At 42.5% G+C, this 18911-nt stretch overlaps 1 protein-coding gene across 10 annotated transcripts in view; it reads right to left on the bottom strand.

Moving 5' to 3' along the window:
- Positions 1–18911, bottom strand: part of ARVCF (ARVCF delta catenin family member) — a 447669-nt gene that overhangs the window by 311880 nt on the left and 116878 nt on the right. For 9 of the 10 annotated variants that reach the window (XM_059713468.1, XM_019486607.2, XM_059713469.1 and 6 more), the window contains one exon: positions 16882–16968. The exons of the other annotated variant lie outside the window; for it this stretch is intronic. The gene's annotated coding sequence lies outside the window, so the exon portion shown is untranslated. The remainder of the gene's footprint in view (positions 1–16881; positions 16969–18911) is intronic. 10 annotated transcript variants of the gene reach the window in all.

Here is an 18911-nt window from a genome sequence, read left to right as displayed (position 1 = left end):
GCATCTTTGCTAAAGCCCCCTTTCCTGCTAGGTCTGTAGCCTGCCTCCTGTTGAGTCTGGGAGATTGATTACACAGCAAAAGCAATGTGCAAATTCCTGATGCTAGCTATACAGACTTCCCATGTTCTCATCTTGTGCAACTGATATAGAGGAAGTAGATGGGTTATCTGTCCTGTCCCTTCAGGGGTCCGTATGAAGATAACACTACGGCCCAGCCAGCCAACCTAAAGTATTCTCAGTGCTACTAGCTGTCCTTATTCTTTGCTTAGGTAAAAAAGAGGGGCATGCCTGTGCATAGGATTGCTGGGGATCACAATATAAATGTAACAATGAAGTCACAACTTTCAATACGTACTGTCTTTGTCCGCTGGCAGAATCCATTTACTTGTATAATTTATGTCATAACACCAGGACAGGGAAACTTCTAGGGCAGAGGTTCTCAAACTGTGGTCCACAGACCACCACTGGTCTGCAAGCTCCATTCAGGTGGTCTGCAGAAAGGTTGTGGACCAATCAAGAATATCTGTACTTGGCCCTGCACTTGCTTTATTTTTTCTGACAACGGAGATTAAGCAATCTGCCGAGACCCTCACAATTTTCAAGAGGTCCATGAAAAAAAAGTTTGAGAGCCACTGCTTTAGGGGGTAAAAAATGGGATGTTGGACATGGACAATAACAAAAACTGGTCCTTGCCCCACAGAAAAGATGTGGCTTTTCTCTACCTTGAAATTCAGTCTCATATGAAATAAACAAAAAACACAAAGTGTACAATGTCTTCACCCTTTAGCTACATGATGTTATGTAGGGGTTTTGACTAGAGCCTCTAGACAGCTCAGGGGGACGTTTTAGTAACTGTATTTCAGTGAAACCCAAAAAAAAAAGTATTCCAAGAGAACCAAGAATTCCAAGAAAAATATTCCAAGTGATGCTCTCTTTGGCTGAATGCTGTCTGTGTTTCCTCCTGCCTTTGCTGTAAGCAGGGAGACAATCCTTCCTCCAAAGATGAGTTATTCTCCCTGATTTCAAGTCTTGACTACAAGTTACACTCCTAGCTGCCTCCCTCTCTGCAAAGGCTGCGGGGCGGCTCTACAGAGGGTGTAGAGAGGGATTTGGAATCTTTTGGTGTCAAAGACCTTAACATGGACAGCTTTAAGCTTTTCACTTGCCTTTGTTATTAGTGCAGTATTCATGCCGTAGCCAGCAAAACCAAAACTGGGAACTCAAGAAGGCTACCGTTATATTCAAGATGTAAATTAACATTTGTTCTTAATATAACTATGCTTGAAGGGTGAAGAATTTACTTTTATATATGAAATGCCATCCCGCAGCGGTAAGCAAAACGTATACATTTAGACTAACACTTATACCAGTTTAAATTATAGGATTTCTAACTTGTAAACAGGTGCGCTAAGCATGACTGATGAGATGAAAAACTGAGAGACTGAAGATAAAGCTGCTTTGGACTCCAGTTCTGATCCAGAATAAACTGACCTTAAAAGTCAGACAACCAAGGAGTGGCATTTCATCAGATACCATGATTACCTTCTGATCCAGACAGCAAGAGAAAATGCTTGAATCCAGAATGAGCTCCATTATACTTTTGACATGCCTATATTTTAAAAAAAAAGCTTTTGCTATACCCCTTGCTGAGTGAAGTAGACAGAGAAGGCTAGCCCTGAAGATACAAACTGATTACTATTCCTTCCATCAGAAATGCTATTACCCGAGCCATGATATTGGTTAAAACCCTGGAGGCAAAGGCCAGGCAAAGGCAGAGATTAGAGTACTGCAGATGGTTAACAATTTATGTTGACTCAGTTATTTTTGATGACGGGTGTTTATTGGTCAGTGGAGGCTTAAATCCTAGAGATTTAGAGGATGCTGAAGCTCCAGGCTGACTGCTAAAATAAGTTCTCAGTCAACTCTGCTGAAAATCAAATCTTGCTCCTCAAACTCCCCCACTTCTAATATTTGGCTACTGAAGTCTTCCTGTATGGGTAGCACATCTATGGGTGCTACTTATGAATTTCTTAAGACTCAATCACACAGATATGAAAATAGATCTATTGCACTGTTTTTTTTGAGCAAGATTTTGAAAAGTGATTAGTAATTTCTGTTGACCAACTTGAACAGCTAAAAGTGGTTTGATATTTAGAGAGAGAGTGTCTATCATGTTCCCAAAATCAAGTTACTTTGTGGTATGTTAAGCTAAACAATTAAATGAAGTCACCCAATATCACTCTCTCCATGACTGTGACATAGTTCTTCTACTTGAGAGCCAAACATGATCAGTTTAGATCATCTGCAAAAAGCCAACTCTAATTGATCCCTGAAGTATTCTAGGGAGTCACAAATGCTCAGTTTCTTATTGCTATGTCCAAGACCCCATCTTTCATTCTGCAAAATACAGGCCACAATAAGGACACTGTAGACGTTAACCCTGTCCTAACCAACAAACAAATAGTTATGTCACTAAACTAGCCCAAGTGCTTGGCTAAGATCAGCTCATGATCCCAGGCACTATAAGGTTGTTTTAGTTAGCAGAGGAAATTCTTGACATTTTCACCCAACACAAAGTCTCCTCTGGTTGCAGACACACACCCACACCTGGTGAAGTAAATCTGGGTCAGCATCACTGTATAACCCAGGAACACCACACTCCCACAGCAGAGTCCACCAATAACACAAATGCCTTTTTCAGCTGTCAGAGACCAAGACCCATCAGACTAGATGATGACCCAGCCCCATTGATAAATGCATCTCACCTGGACTAAAGCAATACAATCTACCTTTTTCATGAAGCGGTCATCTCTCAAGAAATTTCAGTTGGTACAAAACACCCAGGCACATCTCTCCATCCACACAAGCCAAACCAATGTTCACTTTGCTTCCTACCCAAATTATACCTCACCAAAAGTATGGGTTCTGCCCTTATCTTCAAGGTACTATATAGTCTTGGCCCGAGGTACCTAAAAGTGGGGTTTAAGCTCCAAGATGAGCAACACAGTTGAAAAGTCTTCTTTTAGTATAGCAGGACAGTATACCACAAGGGCAAGCCTCACTTGTACAGAAAGCCATGCTTCCTCAGAGACCTCTCCAAGAGTATAGACAAAATGAGCAAACTACAATGAGCTAAAAGGGTAAGGGCTTTACCTCACATCAGCTGCTCTGCTGTAACTGCCTGCATGCTAGGGCCAGGGCACCAGGCTAGCCAAGTATATGACTCTAGTTACCCGAGTTGGCCTGGTTACCAGTAATCTACCCACACCTGGCCCCAAGCTGCCTGCTAGGCATGGCTGCCTGCTTTTAAGCAGCAGCTGTTCCAACACCCAGCAGGCTAAAGTCAGACGCTTCCCTGTCTAGCTCTGGGCATCTGATTTCCTGTTCTAGCTTGCTTGTTCCTTGTTTTCTATGCTGCAAGTTCTGCTTCCTGACTTCATACAGGCTCCTACCCACACGGTCCTGGTTCCAGACACCAACCGGGACCTCTTGTGCCTCTAGACAGCCCTTGAACCCTTGTGCTTCTAGATCCCTGCCTCTGACAGCCAGCTCTGGGTTTGTGACATTGCTAGGTGATCTCCCATGTTTCAGACCCATACAGCTATAGCTGCTTGCTCCAGACCTGCCTCCTGTTCCTGATTTCCACCCCCTCTTAGTCTGTGGTTTTACCCAAGATGACCACCAAATCACAGTCCCTGATAGACCTTGGCCCAGATGCTCCTGGCTCTAGTCTGGATCCTCGCTTTACCAACCTTGCCTGCTCCTGATTCCCTGCGCTGTGACCCCTAGTGTCAAACCCAACTGCCCACACCCCTGACAATGCAGACACATATCTACCCTGTGGTAAGTGAAAGCTAAAACCATGGTCGCTTACCAGTTTAGCTTTCTCTTTCCACAGAGTAAGTTTGTGCCCACAAGCAGTTACTACTAGGAAGCAAATGACATGTGGCAATCCTCACCCCTTTTAATTTGCTGTAAACTGTTCATACTTTAAGATTATGGAGTAAACTTCCAAAAGAATACAATAAGCACTTCAAGGCTAACTATCATCTTTTCCATGTGCAAGACTAGTGTTAACTGCAAACAAGTTTGGACTACAGGGAAGTCATTATGAAATTACACAAGCATAAGTATTAGCTGAATTTGGTTCCTTAGGTGCCTGTACACATGTGGGACACCTGCTCCAATGCATTCCAATTAGAGTACTCCAGAGCCTCCCCATCACGTGTATTCAGCATTCCTGTGTTTCAAAATGGCAGCACAGGCACTTTAGCTAAAGCTCATGAGACCCGCTCTAATTAAAATGTGTGTCGTCCCCCACCCCCGAGCATGTGTATAGATGCTGGTTCTAGGTCTGCTTATGTACAAATACACACACCCTATATATCTACCTATAAATACAGTCATATCTTTCATTTGGCAATATGAACAAAAGCTCTGATATCATATACATATATATATATACATGCATATATATACATATATATACACACACACACACACACACACATACACACACCCATATATGTATATAAATAAAATCATGCACATACATATATACTAGGGCTATGCCAAGCTTCAGGTGCTGATTCAATCTGGAGGAGATTCGGCCCGACTTGGCAGCCAAATCTCCGAATCCCAGTCAAATCAGGGGACCAATTAAAAGGTCCAAATCAATTCAAAGCTGTTCGAATTGATTCGGAAAAGATTGGGGAGAGCTTTGGCGATTCAGGCAGTCCCCACTGGCTGCAGCAGGGAGCTGGACCCAACTCTGTGCTAGTAAGTACGGGGTAGGGGAGGGGAAGCTGGAGGAGGGGGGGAGGGGACCACGGGGGGACCCCTGTCATCCCCTGCCTGCCCCATCCCCTGCCTGCCCCCCCCCCAGTGCCCCCCTGACCCACACCCACTCCCCCAGTCCCCCATGGCTGCCCCACCTGGCCCAGCTCCTGGTGCTTTAAAAAAAAAGCCCCTACCCACTGGGTGCTGTCAGGTGGGAGGGGGGCAGCAGCAATCCCCGCTGCCCCCCACTGTGTGGGGGCCTCTGCCACAAGCTCTCCAACCCCTGCCTGCTCTCCCAGCCCCCCTCCATGGATGCCCCACCCCTCCCAGCTCCCGGCCCTTAAAAAAAACCCCCCAAGCTCCCCCAAACTCACTGGTTGCTGAAGTGGCCTTGGGGCTTCTGGGGGCTGATGGAAGAGCCCCCCCACACAGCATGGGGCAGTAGGGGGCAGGATGTATCACCCCCCACCCTCCGGGCAGTACCCAGTGAGTGGGGGCTTTTTTTTATAAAGTGCCGGGAGCTGGGGCAGGGGGGCTGGGAGAGCGGGCAGGGGATGGGGCCTGCGTGATTCAGAAATTCTGCTGATTCAGCAGCAGCCAAATCTCCAAATCAGATTTGGTTGAATCGATTCAGGACAGTGATTCAAATCGGCCAAATCTGAAGCAAATACTAGCCACTTTGCACAGGCCTAATATATACACGTGCATCTACACGCACGTGCATACACACAATATATCTATTATATACCTACAAACTTGTAATATCTTTCAGAAAGAATGGCCAGCTAATGAACTTCAAATCCAATAATTATGCATGTCCTACAGAATAAAATAATATACCTTCCATTAAATATTTTAATGTTCTGATCAAAGGATAGCAGTTGAATTTTTACAGTAGCTGCAAATGCCCATACGGGCAGGTGGTCTTCATAAAACAGTGTTTATGAAGATAGCAATCCTCCAAATTGTAGACATTTTCTTCTTTAAGCTCTTTTGTACATGAGGATTAAAGTAAGACCAGAATGATGGTCTCAAGCAGAGGCCCACATGTAAATTACTGAAATTAAATTAGGATTTAATTTCATGTATCATGCTATTCTAGCATGCACATATAAAGCAAACACGTGATCAATCATAGCTCAAGTACACAGTATAAGGTATCTATATGTTTCTCTTACACAAGAAAAGCTGTGCAAAATGTGTTCTCCCAAACATCAATTTGTGCTAGAATGGTGACCGAATAGAAATCTGTTCTCAAATTCACTGCCTTATACTTCAGCTAGTGACATTAAGCATGATTTTTGGCATTAATCTTCCCCGTTATTTTCATAGTAGGTTGGTTCTCCCTTCTCAGATTTCAAATCCTCCACCTCCAAGAGAAGCATGCATTATTTACCTATCAAAGAGACTGAAATGTCAGTTTTCTATAAAATGAGTGTTACAGGGGACCTCAAGGCTCAGCTAGCCCAGACCCCTGCACAAATGCGGTATTCACTATTCAGCCACCTCAGAAAGATGCATATCCAGCCTCTTCTTAAAAACATCCAATGAAGGAGATTCCACAACAGATCTATTGTAGCACCGGTTACTTCAAATTCTCCTAAGACATGTTATCTAAAGTCGGGACAAAATTTTCAGTAGTTTTCAACAGTCATTTCTGGATACTACATATTGGTCACTGTTCATTTAAAGCATCACTTTAGGGAGGCTTAATTAGTCTTTATCCAGCTTTTATGCAACATTAACACTTCGGACCAACCTTAGCCATTACAGATGCTGAGTGAATCTTCTGAGCCGACAGTCATAGAGTGACTGCAAAACCTATCAGAAGTGTAGGTTTTTATACCCATTTTGCACTGGTGAAAGTAACAGCAAGGTGCAAAGCCATTGATAATCAGGCCTGGAATAACTATGGCATCAGTAACTGCTGTGTTCAGGGGCTGAACACAATTAAGTTAATGCTCTCTGCTTTTAAGTTAATTCTGTCTGCTGTCCACAGAAAGCATTTCTGCTGGGTTTTGTTTGTTGCCTCTGTTCTAGTTACAAGGGACTCCGGTTGGTTTTCCTGTGTGCGTGAACAGAACTCATCGGGCGTACAATTATGTTGGACGGCTCTGTAAAATTTGAAAGAGAACTGTAGCTTGGAGTAGCTGTAACTTGACTCAATAGTGTCTAAACACAACTTCAAACCACCTACATACACCCAGCCTTAAAAGGATGACCTAGTTGTTGCCAGAACATGAGACATCCTGTGGTTTCCAAAGACAAGCTTACTCCAGGGACAAAATTTGTGGATAACAATTCATAGTAAGGACCCAATTTTACTGTCCTTATTCTCTTACGAATTTTTATGAGGCCAGAACCTGACAGATAGTGAGCACCTGCACTTCTAACAGAAGCCAGTGGAAGTTGCAACAGTTTGCCTCTTCAGAGGATTTTGTATGTAGACTTCAGTGCGACTGCTCACGTGATTATAGACTAAAAGTTTGGAACTTAGTTTCTTTACTTTATTCCTTTCATCTATTTACATTCTTTCTCTCTCTCTCCATCTGCAAACCAGCCATGCCCTTTACGCCCTAGTGATCCCTCACAAAGGACAACACCTCTAATAAATCAGCTGGAATGAATATTCACAGCAGAGGAACAGGACAAGTACTCTCAAGGGCTGACTGAGCTGCCTTGGTGCCACTCTGACCCCCTGCCTACCTGGGCAGCAAGAATTACTGTTGATAGGTAGGTTTTGAGGTATGTGCATAACTGCTATGCCTGTGTTTGAGAGAACCAGGACGCACGCTTGGCTACACAGCTACAAACACCCCTATGTACTTTTGCTTGGAGCTGGCACTAACGTGGTAATCTCTTTGCTCCTCCTGGGTTCATCCAGGCAAATGAGGTGAGCAAATGAGTTCAGGGGACAGAAGAAAGCTTTTTCCCCTTTTGTTTTAAATGCCATTTATCTGAAGGCTTTATTTTCAGGAGAGATTTATAAGAAAGGAAAATGAGATAAAACTCCCTTCAACATGGTTAATTCCAAGCCTGGTCTTGCATAGACTGTCGTTGTTCATTCCAGGGCGACTCATCTGATTACAGCAGCAAGTTTATGAGACTTAGAGTAGATTCCTTCTGCCTGAAGTTTTTTTTTTATTTGACAGCCTTTTAAGTGATAGATCATTGCTTTTAATTTAGCTTGACACAAAATCTGCTTACAAATCTGGAAGGACAGTATGCACTTTCACAGTATTTTGACAATGACAATAGAAATACACAACTTATTACAGTTCAGCTCACAAGAGCCAGTTAGAATCACAGAATCATAGGAAGACGGACCGGAAGGGACCTGTAAGATCATCAAGTCCAGTCCTCTGTTCCTGAGTTTCTGTGAACTAAACTCTCTCCTCTACTTTTGTGACAGGAGAGAAATGAATGAAGGGAAGAATGCAACTTGGGCGTACAGGGGAGGGGAAGTTTTATTTTTTGTGTGCCATTTAACCCACCCTGAAAGCATTGCAGAAGCCACGCCACAGGAACACTGCCCTGAAGGAGTGTCATGGAGTTATGAAGGTGGCTCAGATAATACCACCAACTCAGATCACAGATTTATGCATTAAAATCTCAGACATGATATTAATTCAGCCTATATGTTTTCCTTTGGATTCCCCCTTCAAGGCTGATAATCCATGCAGGTACAGGAGTTTTAACTACGAAGGGGACCCAAACCAAGATAGGTAGATATCCATCTTTGCAAGATGAGTCTTACCCTACAGAGGTGTGTGCCTCCTTTATTCACTAGACTTATATTACAGAGGCAACATGCTCCTTTGCAACTTTACAACTAAATTCCTCTCATAAAAGGCTGTGCCTCTCCAAGAACTCCACAGGGTGAACCCAGCAGTTTTCTGGTTCCTTTCATGGACTGCATTTATTTGTATCGTAGCCCATGAGGTTCAACCGAGGCATGATTATTGCTAGTTGAAAACTTACCTGTGATGTTCAACTGGTGACCTGAACCTTTAAGACGAGAATTGTAAGCAAGTCCCCACTTGGAAACATCCTACTATTCTCCTATTTGTTGAAATGTGCTTGATAGAGACCAATTTCCTTTGCTTATTATTTATGATTGATCCATCTGTCCTGACAACGAATTTGATAAATGGACTAGAAAGTTTAATTCCACTCTCCTTTCTGTAAGTACTTCATCCTCTGTAGAAATTATGATTATACCTATCTACAGCTAAATTCCTCTGAATCATGAAAGAGGTAGAATGAGGTTGGTATCAAAAGACATGAGTCCCAGTGGTGGCCCTGACACTGCCCCCATTTATGACCTCATGGTTTGTTTCTGTATCCCACTCTTCTCGTTTGTACCTACTTCACAAAGAGATTGGGAGATTGAGGCTCATATTTTAAAAGGCATTTAGGCACCAAGTTCCCACTTATTTTAATTGCACAAAAGTCCCTTTAAAAACCTGTGTCTTAACGCATGTTTGTATGGTTTGTTGAGATTCTTAAAGTGAAAGAACTGCAAAGCTAACTTCTCTTAACAATGCTAAAGCTTTGCCTGCGTGCCGGAGCTGGAACATAACATACAACTGATTTAGCCTAACAATGTTGAGAGATATTTGTACTATAAACCAGACCTGGGATGATAATAATATAATCAATGGTTACATAAAAAGACACTGAATAGATTGTTTTCAAGTTAAGAGATAAGTAAACATAGGAAATAATTGCAAATGATCTAATTAGTCACATTCAGTTATGGCCATTTAAATACAACTTGATCAAAACCTTATCTCAGGGTTAATAAGCAGAAGATGCCTTTTAGCCCTTATGCGTGGCAAAAGGAAACTACCCTCCACCTCAAGAAAATCCTGGAAACAGTTATATCGTGGTTTTTCAATCAGAAGAAATAATGAAAACAAAATCCAGTGAAACAATATGACATTGAACTGGGAAAAATTGTCAAGTGCCTTCATTATGTTTTTAGTGCATAATTAATGCTGTGCAGAACTTCCTCTGCAGCTGGGATATACTGTGACATCTCCAAAGAGGTAATCATGTGAACTGAGGTTCTCATTAAGTCTGGTTAAGAAGTATTGTAATGAAACAAGGAAGTTTAGAGGTTGAAGGATCTGAACATGAATTAAATATTACTATTAACTCAGTTCTGTGTAAAATAAAATCATTTGTTCTTTAGGGTGATTTTAGCAGAGGATATGGAAGAAGAAAACAAAATAGGTCTCCTTCTTTAATGATTTTGGCAGGAAGTATAGATACCATCGACAAATACCTGCCCTGTGGGTTTATAATTAAAGCTTCACAGCCAGTATATGCCACTGCTGCCTGGCAAATCTGTGGGCCCAACCCATAGTAAGAGATGGGGGGAGTTACCCCACTGCATGTCATCGTGTATTCCTGAATTCATCGTATAGAGACATGACTGTGTTCTCTCATGGCCTTTAGACACAAAGCTAGGCCCTACGTTTTTCCCCATTTAAACTGTTCACATTCACAGGCACCGCAATACAGACAGTAGGTGTCTGACATCTACCCTAGAAGCCATACAGGGAATAACTCTCTTGTTCCTTGCCTGCATGGTGCCTAACCTAATATAGCTGTAACTCTTGACTGGGCTCCCAGCACAATACAATACAAATATTGCTATTACTACTACTACTGCTGCTTAGGTAACCTGCCTTAACATTTGCAGAACTGTGTGTTATGCCTATGGTTCCTTTTTATTTGATTAATTTATTTCTCTTTCTACAGTTTATATATAAAAATCAGACTGTATTTTGAACACGAAGTAGTTCCTGTTAGTTGAAGAAAATCTCCAACAGCCCCCAAGACAGCCAGAATCAGAGAAGAAACCAGCTCTAGAACAAAGCCCAACACCAAGTTGAAATGCTCTCGCCCAAACAGCTCTAGAACAAGACTGGTAAAGCCCGTTAGACACACCCCAGGAGAGCTGAACAACCTGAAGGCACAGCTGCAACCAGTAATCCCAAACCTTCCATGAGATGGCAATTCATCATCAGAATGTGCTGTATTTGTAAACTGAAGTAGACGTGATCAAGCATTTACAACTGTGCGCCTTCAAGAGTGTAGAATCATAGGGCTTGTCACAAGGAGGAAAGGCAAGGACACACACAGAGTGTGCAAATGGCAATGAAAGAATGCAGGCAATTATGCACATTGGCATTGTGATTTAAATTATAGCTAAGCCTGCAGTGCCTATAAAGGATGCTCTATTATAAGCCATTAATGACACGTGGGAGCAAGGAGAAGACAGCCTGGTAAAATCCTCACAGGTAACTGCCAGGAGGTACTGTAATGAAAAGGAGATATATGGTATAAGCTGCCTACAGTTCTCACTGCAACAGCTGAGTTGGGGGCTTAGGGGGAGAGGCACTGACTTTTATCCTTCCTGGTTCTCTTTTCCACACCCCTGAAATGCACTCGAGCTGGGATCTAGTGCCACACAACTCCCCTACACCCACTTCCCTCAACCAGATGGTATCATTACCCCTCATATCCCACCAAAACCATTCCTGCACGGACCTGCTACTGAGGGAGGGATTGCACTCTCCAGCCTCCCCTGGGGCTAATGAATGGCTTTGCAGTAACAATACAGTCTTTTGATTACGAGAAAAAAATCTCACATAGAGCTTGAATAGTTTTGATTTGTCTGTGTGGCTCAGAGTTACAGTTGAAGATGGGCAGCTATTTCAGAGAGGCATAGAAGCAATCACATCTTTGCTGTATGAATCCTAACCCCTGTCCTGCCATCCTTTTCTTCACCACAGATCAGCTTTCACTGTAACGAGGCTTCAAACTGGAGGCAGGGGGCAAAAAAGAAGAATCAATAAGGATCAATTCAACTCTACCATGTCTGGGTAAAGCATCAGATTTCATCATCGCCCAGTTTCAACCAGATTAATCTAAACAGTAAACTACTAACTTTTTAAATAGGTTCTACCCTCAGAACAGTGGCTCCATACAGCTTGGATTTTTTCCTCAATAATCACTCATTTCTGTGGGTGACCTTAAGAATACATGTTTTTATCTAAAACAGTAACATTAACAGTAGTTGCACACATCAATAAGGGCTCTGCAATCGATAGCAAAGAAGAGAGCTTGAAGAGAAAGATCTATGGCCAAAACTGCAGAATAAATCTGATATGTTTCTAAGGATTACTTTCTTCGTAGCATATCCTCTATATTTGTCACAGACAGAAGGATCCACCCATATTTCCCCTTTGCTTTATATCTCCATCTTAGAAAGTCACCACTTGAAACTCCACATACTTCCAATTAATGGTCCCTTGCAAGTCCAGCAAGCATATTCCCCCATCACTGAAGAGAACACGAGTGAAACTCTTCTTCTCAGAGCAGAACCTACTCTTCTAGAGACCATGTGGGCTAAGTTTTTCATCCTTTAAATGATAAAAGTGGGATGAGAGGACAAAATGCAGAATTACTATTACACTGAGTAACACTGCTATAGGGCAGGGGTGTCAAACACTTGGGGACACTGGGTCAGTCTGCAGATTGGATCAGGTCCACAAACTGGCCCCAGGCACTGGAACCAGTGCATACACAAGGCCAGTCCAGCGTGACCACCTCATACAGTGCACACCCCAAACCAGCCTTGCACACTGTGTGCCCAGGACACACACTGCATGAGGTACCCATAGCAGATTGGCCCTGAATGCAGGCTTCTGTATGTGGGGCCAGTCCATGGACCCGATCTGGACTGGCCTCAGAGCTAGTGCACAGGGCTGATCTGGCAGGGCACCACTTGCAGCATGCACCCCAAACCAGCCCTGTGTGGTACATGTAGTGCCACTTTTGCATGTGCTCCAGGGGTGGGGAGGTTGGCACTTTAATTATAGCAACTTCAAGAACTGCTCCAATTAAAGCACCACCATGTCTTGTGTATAAGCGTCCCCATGCTTAAAAATGGTAGCAGGGCCATTTGAACTAAAACTTGCTCAACAAGCTTTAGTTCAACTGTCCCCATCGCCATTTTTAAGCGAGTACTCTGATACACAAATTCAGCCCATAGGTGCATCTCTGGCACCCCTGTTCTAGGCTGTGTCTCCTGCTGGTGACTGGCTTCATGGAAGACAAAAGATTACTTCTTGCACCACACTAGTGTAAATACTACACTCTGCTGATATTGAAAAGTGCAGGTTTCATCCCTGCCGTGACGTGTGTGGGGGTGACACGAATGGATTACAACTAAAAGTTTTGATTTGTGAATTTCAATTAGTATTTTGGACTTCTTAATCCCACCCCCCAAAACAAAGACCTAATTTAAAACAGATGCCTCACATAAATGCTACAATCTGCTTTTGTTCTGAAAATTAACAACAAATAAAAGCTAAAGAACATAGACAAAACCAAAGTATTAGACTCCTTCCTTCCCTCTACTGGCCCTGCAATAATAAACTAAGTAGCTTATGTATCCAGAGCTGAGCTGCAACAATCTTTGATCATCACTGTACACAAGACAGGCAACAAATAAAAGCCATATTAATTTCAAGTTCCATGCTTGTTTGGGTGGATCATACAGTATACTGTTAATTTCAAGCTCTATTGGAAATACAGGATAAAGACAAGCTTGCTGATAACCAGAACAAGACAGAGTCCCAGTCCTGCAACCATGCAAAAACACAATTTTAGGGGAATCAACATGGGAGTTGAGCAGGCTGACAGCCTTCTGCAGGATCAGGGCCAAGGATGGGAAGGGGAAAATGTCTGAACGTTCCATTATTGGTAAAATAAGACAAATACACCCAGCAATGATTATCTTGTGTTTATACAGCAACTCTCATTCCAAAGGATCCCAAAATAAACAGATAAAAGTAGCCTAGGCTTTGGAAGAACACGGGTTCTTTCTTATTCCACAGTGATCACAACTCTCTTATGCTTTGGGATCTGCATTGCCCGCTTATAGATACCAAGGTGAAATTGAGGTTTGAGACTTTCCTTCCATTGACAGTCTCTCTCTTCCCATGCTGAACTGCTACATATGTGTTCAGGATGACAACTGAAAAGGAGTATCTTTGCTTGGAAAGAGAATGCTGCCAGGGCAGTTCTTGTAGAAGGGATCTTAAGCGAAAAACTCGTACTTCTCCCCTCCATGTCAGTATCCTAACTTCAAGATGTTATGTAAGCCTTACTAGTTCCTTGTGTAACCTGAACTGGGTTTTGAGAAGCTATCTGCTATCAATGTATTATTTTAATTGTTTTTAGGAATCATTATTTTCAATATATGAACTCCCCTGAGCTCACAATAAGCACCCCTTTAAAAAATCTAAATAGTTTATATAAGCCATATCAAAGCAAAACATCTCTTATCCTGTATAATACTGTTGAGAAGCTGAGATTGGCCTAATACCAAAGAAAAGTTAACTTCTGCAAATTAGCTTCTTGGCTCCCTCACTAATGCAAGGCAAATCAAAAGCTAGCAGCTTGAGATGCTGGCTCATTAATAGCTAGTAATCCTATGATTTCAAGGGAAGATATATTAAGATTAACAAATTATATACGATATATTAATATATTAAGATAATATATAATATTAAGATATCAATATATTAAAGTATATCGTATATTAAGATACCATCTAAACAGTCCATCTCAGTTATACATTTCCAGTGTATAAACCATTAGTTGTTAGTGGGCACTGAATGTTTGATCTTCAGCATCAAAGTACAGACTCCAAATTGCTTGAGCTAAAGTAGTAGTTCCTTTAGCTGGAATTAGTAGCAGTCTCTTACTCACTATGCAGACCAGCCACCGGGGACATCACACAGTACATTAAGCCAGCATGTTATACCCCTTGTATTTTCAATTAGAAAAGGTATCCTCACTTTCTGCCTTAAGCTGCTGTGCAGCAGAGATGTGAAGCTACTCGCATGTCAGCCAGAAGTGGCTATTCGGGCTGTGAGAAGCTTCGCCAGCTGTTTCTTTTTGACACTGTTTTGACTCGTTTCAAGCTCAAAACAGTGAAATCGAAATGAAATGAAGGGCTTCGAAACAGCCTTGAAACGAAATGAGGCCAATGAAACGTTTCAAGTTTCGAAGCAGCAGCCAGGTGCTAGGAGGCAGGGGAGAGCCAGGGCTGTGCTCTGAGCAGCTCCGCAGCACCCTGTGACTCAGCCCGGGGGGAGGGCAGCCCTGGCTCTCCCTGCCTCCCGCCACCAGCTGTGCTCTATGGGGCTGGCGGAGCCAATCAGAGCGCAGCACCGGTTCTGCCCGCCTCCCGCTGCTGAGCTGAGCTCCAATCAGCTCCACTAGCCCCACAGTGTGAAGCCCAGTGGTGGGAGGTGGGCAGAGCCAGCGCTGTGCTCCACCTCCTGCCACCAGGCTGAGTTCCACGGGGCTGCGAGCCGCTGAGCACTGAGCCCAGTGGAGGGAGGCAGAACGAAGCCCCAGTGCTGTGCGCTGCCTCCCTCCACTGGGCTGCAAGCCACTGGGCAGTGAGCCCAGTGGAGGCAGGTGGTGCACAGCCCCAGTGCTGCACGCCCCTGCCTCCACTACCTGCAAGCCGCTGGAACTGAGCCCGGTGGGGGGAAGTGGAGTGCACCATTGAGGCTGCGCTCTGCCTCTCTCCACTGGGCTCAGCTCCCATTGCTGATCCCAGGTGGTAGCAGCAGCATCCTGTCTGCACCCCTGGAAGGGCTGCGGGGCTCTGCCGGACTCCTCTGGGTGTGAGGGCCCCCGATCTGTCTGTGATCACAGGAGGCTGCTCCAGTTTTGTGCTTCCCCATTATGCCTATGGGCGAAACTTCGAAACAGCATCAAAACAGCAAAACTGAACAGTGCTTTTGAAACTAAACTAAACTCAAAACGAAACACTGTTCTGTCGAAATGTTGAAACTGAAGCTGAAGCGGAACGGTTTCTCACAGCCCTAGTGGCTATACTTCAGCTGTTTAAGACTGACTGCTGCGGGTTGTTTACAAATTGAAATGATCAAGAACAGCAATTGACTCAACATTTTAGACAAATTTGCCTATTAGAAACTGCCATCTCCCCACATCACATCTGTTCACCATGAAATACTGTAGGAAATTCATGAGTCAGAAGTGCTCAACATTTGTTACAGATTCTATGATACTGAAAAGATAGGAAAACGGGTGAGGTAGTGGCTGGAGCTAACAAAGCATGACGTTAATATATTTATCTGTTTTATATCCTGATGAAACCCTATTAGTTAAAACAATTTCTATGTCTATTATTACACTTAGATATTTTTTTCAATCCATGAATTCCCATGTCAAAGATCACAACCCCTCAGTAAATTACCAGCACTTGATAATCATCTTAAGTGATTTTACCATTAATGGCAATGTCTGAATCATTCTTTAAAGGCACTGGAGAAAAATGAATCAAAATTATTATAACTGAATGCCCTCTAGTATTAACCTAAATTGAAATGCTTTTTGAGATAGGAAGTGGTTTGTATAACCCAAGTTAAAGCAAATGCAAACACTTATGTACAATGCAGGCATTACTTACTTACAAACATATGTGAAGAAGGCTGTCTGCAACAGTGAACAAACTGGTAATCTGGTAGTCTGGTAATCTGACAAACCAAGTTAGGCTACAAATCCTTTTAAAATTTGTAGGATTACTGATTTCAAATCAAATTGCTCATGTTCTACGAGAAGGTCTGTTTACCAGAAAAAAATTGCTTATTGAGTTTTTAGCTTCCTACCAGGCCTCTAAATAAATTCATTTGTTCATCCTCAAGATTGTGGATATCAGTTTGTTTTGAACAGAAAGGTTACATCATGTTCATGCAAAAGGATGCATGCCAAAGAAATATATTGTGGGTGCATCTAGATGAGATGCTTACTGCACAGTAGTTCATTACTACTGCGCAGTAGCACTGCCCGGCATAAACCATGATGCGACACTACTGTGCAGTTGTAATGAGCTACTGCACAGTAAGCGTAACTAGGCAAACATGCTGGGACAGACACTACTGTGCAGTAACAACTGTGCAGCGGGCATCTTGTGTAGCTATGCCCTGTATACCTTAAGACTAATCTTTGCAGAAAGATGAAAGAACAATGATCAATACCTACCACAACTGCTGTTTCTCTGATGATAGTTTCCTAACAGTTTACTACTCGTGGGTCCATATATCTGCACACAGGATTGGTGGGAGTTCCCTAAAAAAGCAAAATTAGGAGCACATTAAAACACAGGGCATTGATGCAATCCAGCAACTGATATATTGGGACTATCTCAACACTTTGCAGATACGGAAGTGGAACTACGAGACCTGTCCTGTACCGCTGCAGAGATGGCTGAGTCTTGACACTCAGAACTTAGGTAAGCATGGACTGTCAAAGGGGAAAGGGGTTTGCATGCTTCAGCAACCCTTACGGTGCCTTTTTTCTGAAGCACAGATTTATCTTCAACCTTTGGCCCAGCATTACTCTAAATATGTAATGATCAACTTGCATCTCTCTCTTGACTTTTGTCACAATACTTAAAGGAATTTCTGGTATTACCCCACAGTATTTTTGTTCTTTAATAACTAGTTAACATATTGTTTGTCTGTTATCTCCCCAACAATTCTTGACTATACCCGGGATTCTACAATCGTGGTATTATTTTTATTTCAGTTCTGAACTCCTGAAGAAATCCATTAATAACAAAATCAGCTATTGCAGCCTAACTAGCATACTAATCTGACCTGAATAAAACCTATGTTAAGAATAAATTTACACCTTCCCGAGTGGCACAATAGCAGTGTACTGCCAGTGTTCCAGACACTCAGGTTTAGTAAGTAACAGAAAAATATATAGCTGAGTGAGTCATTATTGGACTACCAGAGACATAAGCAGCCTTTGAGAAAGGGCTAGATTTACTAAGGTGTTTAGGCACCTACCCTGATTTACAAAAGACGCCTAAGAAGATTAGGTGTCTAATTCCTATTGAGTCGATGAGAATTATACACCTAACCCACTTAAATGCTTTTGTCAATCCCCCAATGTGCATATCTGCAGTTTTAGGCACTTAAACACTTTAGTAAGTATGGCCCACGAATCTTGGCTTTCCAGTGATGGTACCTTCCCAGCTATAGTGTTTCCCCAGATTACAGTAGACTGACAAATCTGTTAACAAAGGGTATCTACTACCCTACCCTCACCCTTGCCACAAAGCTTTGTTCTAAAGCTTATATTCCTAATTATAAACTCCACCATGATTGTGTTAAATTTACACATGCCAAACTGCCTTACAGAGCATAGCCTCCCAATCATGGACTCAGTTACAACTATGCTCGCACAGAGCATTTAAGACAATGATGTCAATGACATCTAAATACAATTCTGTACACCATTATCACTTTTATGCACTAATCAATAAGCTATAATGACATATGCTGCATTTGTGCATACAAACTTGAAATGGGTAAGTGTGCATGCATGTATGCACATGCACACACACAGAGAAAAGAATCTTCCAGTAAACTTAACATTACACACAAGGTTTCATAACTAGGTTTCACGTTAGGACAGTCATTTAAGGAGTAAGGACTTGCTAACACAGTTTGGATACTACTGGAGGCAGCACCACAATCAGCAGACGAAGGCTCAAGAAAATTTGAAAATTGCTGCAGGCATCGCTAAGAATGAGAAGCAGCCTTTTAAATTTAAAACGCTGAGACTAGGAACATAGTTTTCACCATGTGCACAGTGACACTTTAAATATGTATTGTATATTTTATGCATATGTTTGGTAGCAGTCTTACTATTGCATCTGTTTTAGTTGTAGTACACAAACTTACACATGAAAGAACAGGTAATGTTCCAGAGTTTCAACAAACACATAGGTACCACATTATACCTTTATTTATTATGATTTACTATGCTGAATGTTAGAACAGAGTTTTACCCTCAATGTGGAACAGGTAGTGTCTTGGTGGGTCTTTAATATAGATACTTATTTACAAAGTCTGTTTGTTGCACATCCACCCTCTGGAGTCAATGTCTATGTATTCACACCGAAAAACATGTGCGTGTGCTTTTGTATTAGCAGGAAGAAAAATACACCTCCAAGCAGCTTCATCTCCAGAATGTTACAGGCAATAACAACCTTATTTAAC

Source organism: Alligator mississippiensis, chromosome 10, assembly GCF_030867095.1.
Source record: "Alligator mississippiensis isolate rAllMis1 chromosome 10, rAllMis1, whole genome shotgun sequence".
NCBI classification, from domain to species: Eukaryota; Metazoa; Chordata; order Crocodylia; family Alligatoridae; genus Alligator; species Alligator mississippiensis.
This window is presented reverse-complemented; position numbering and strand designations above follow the sequence as displayed.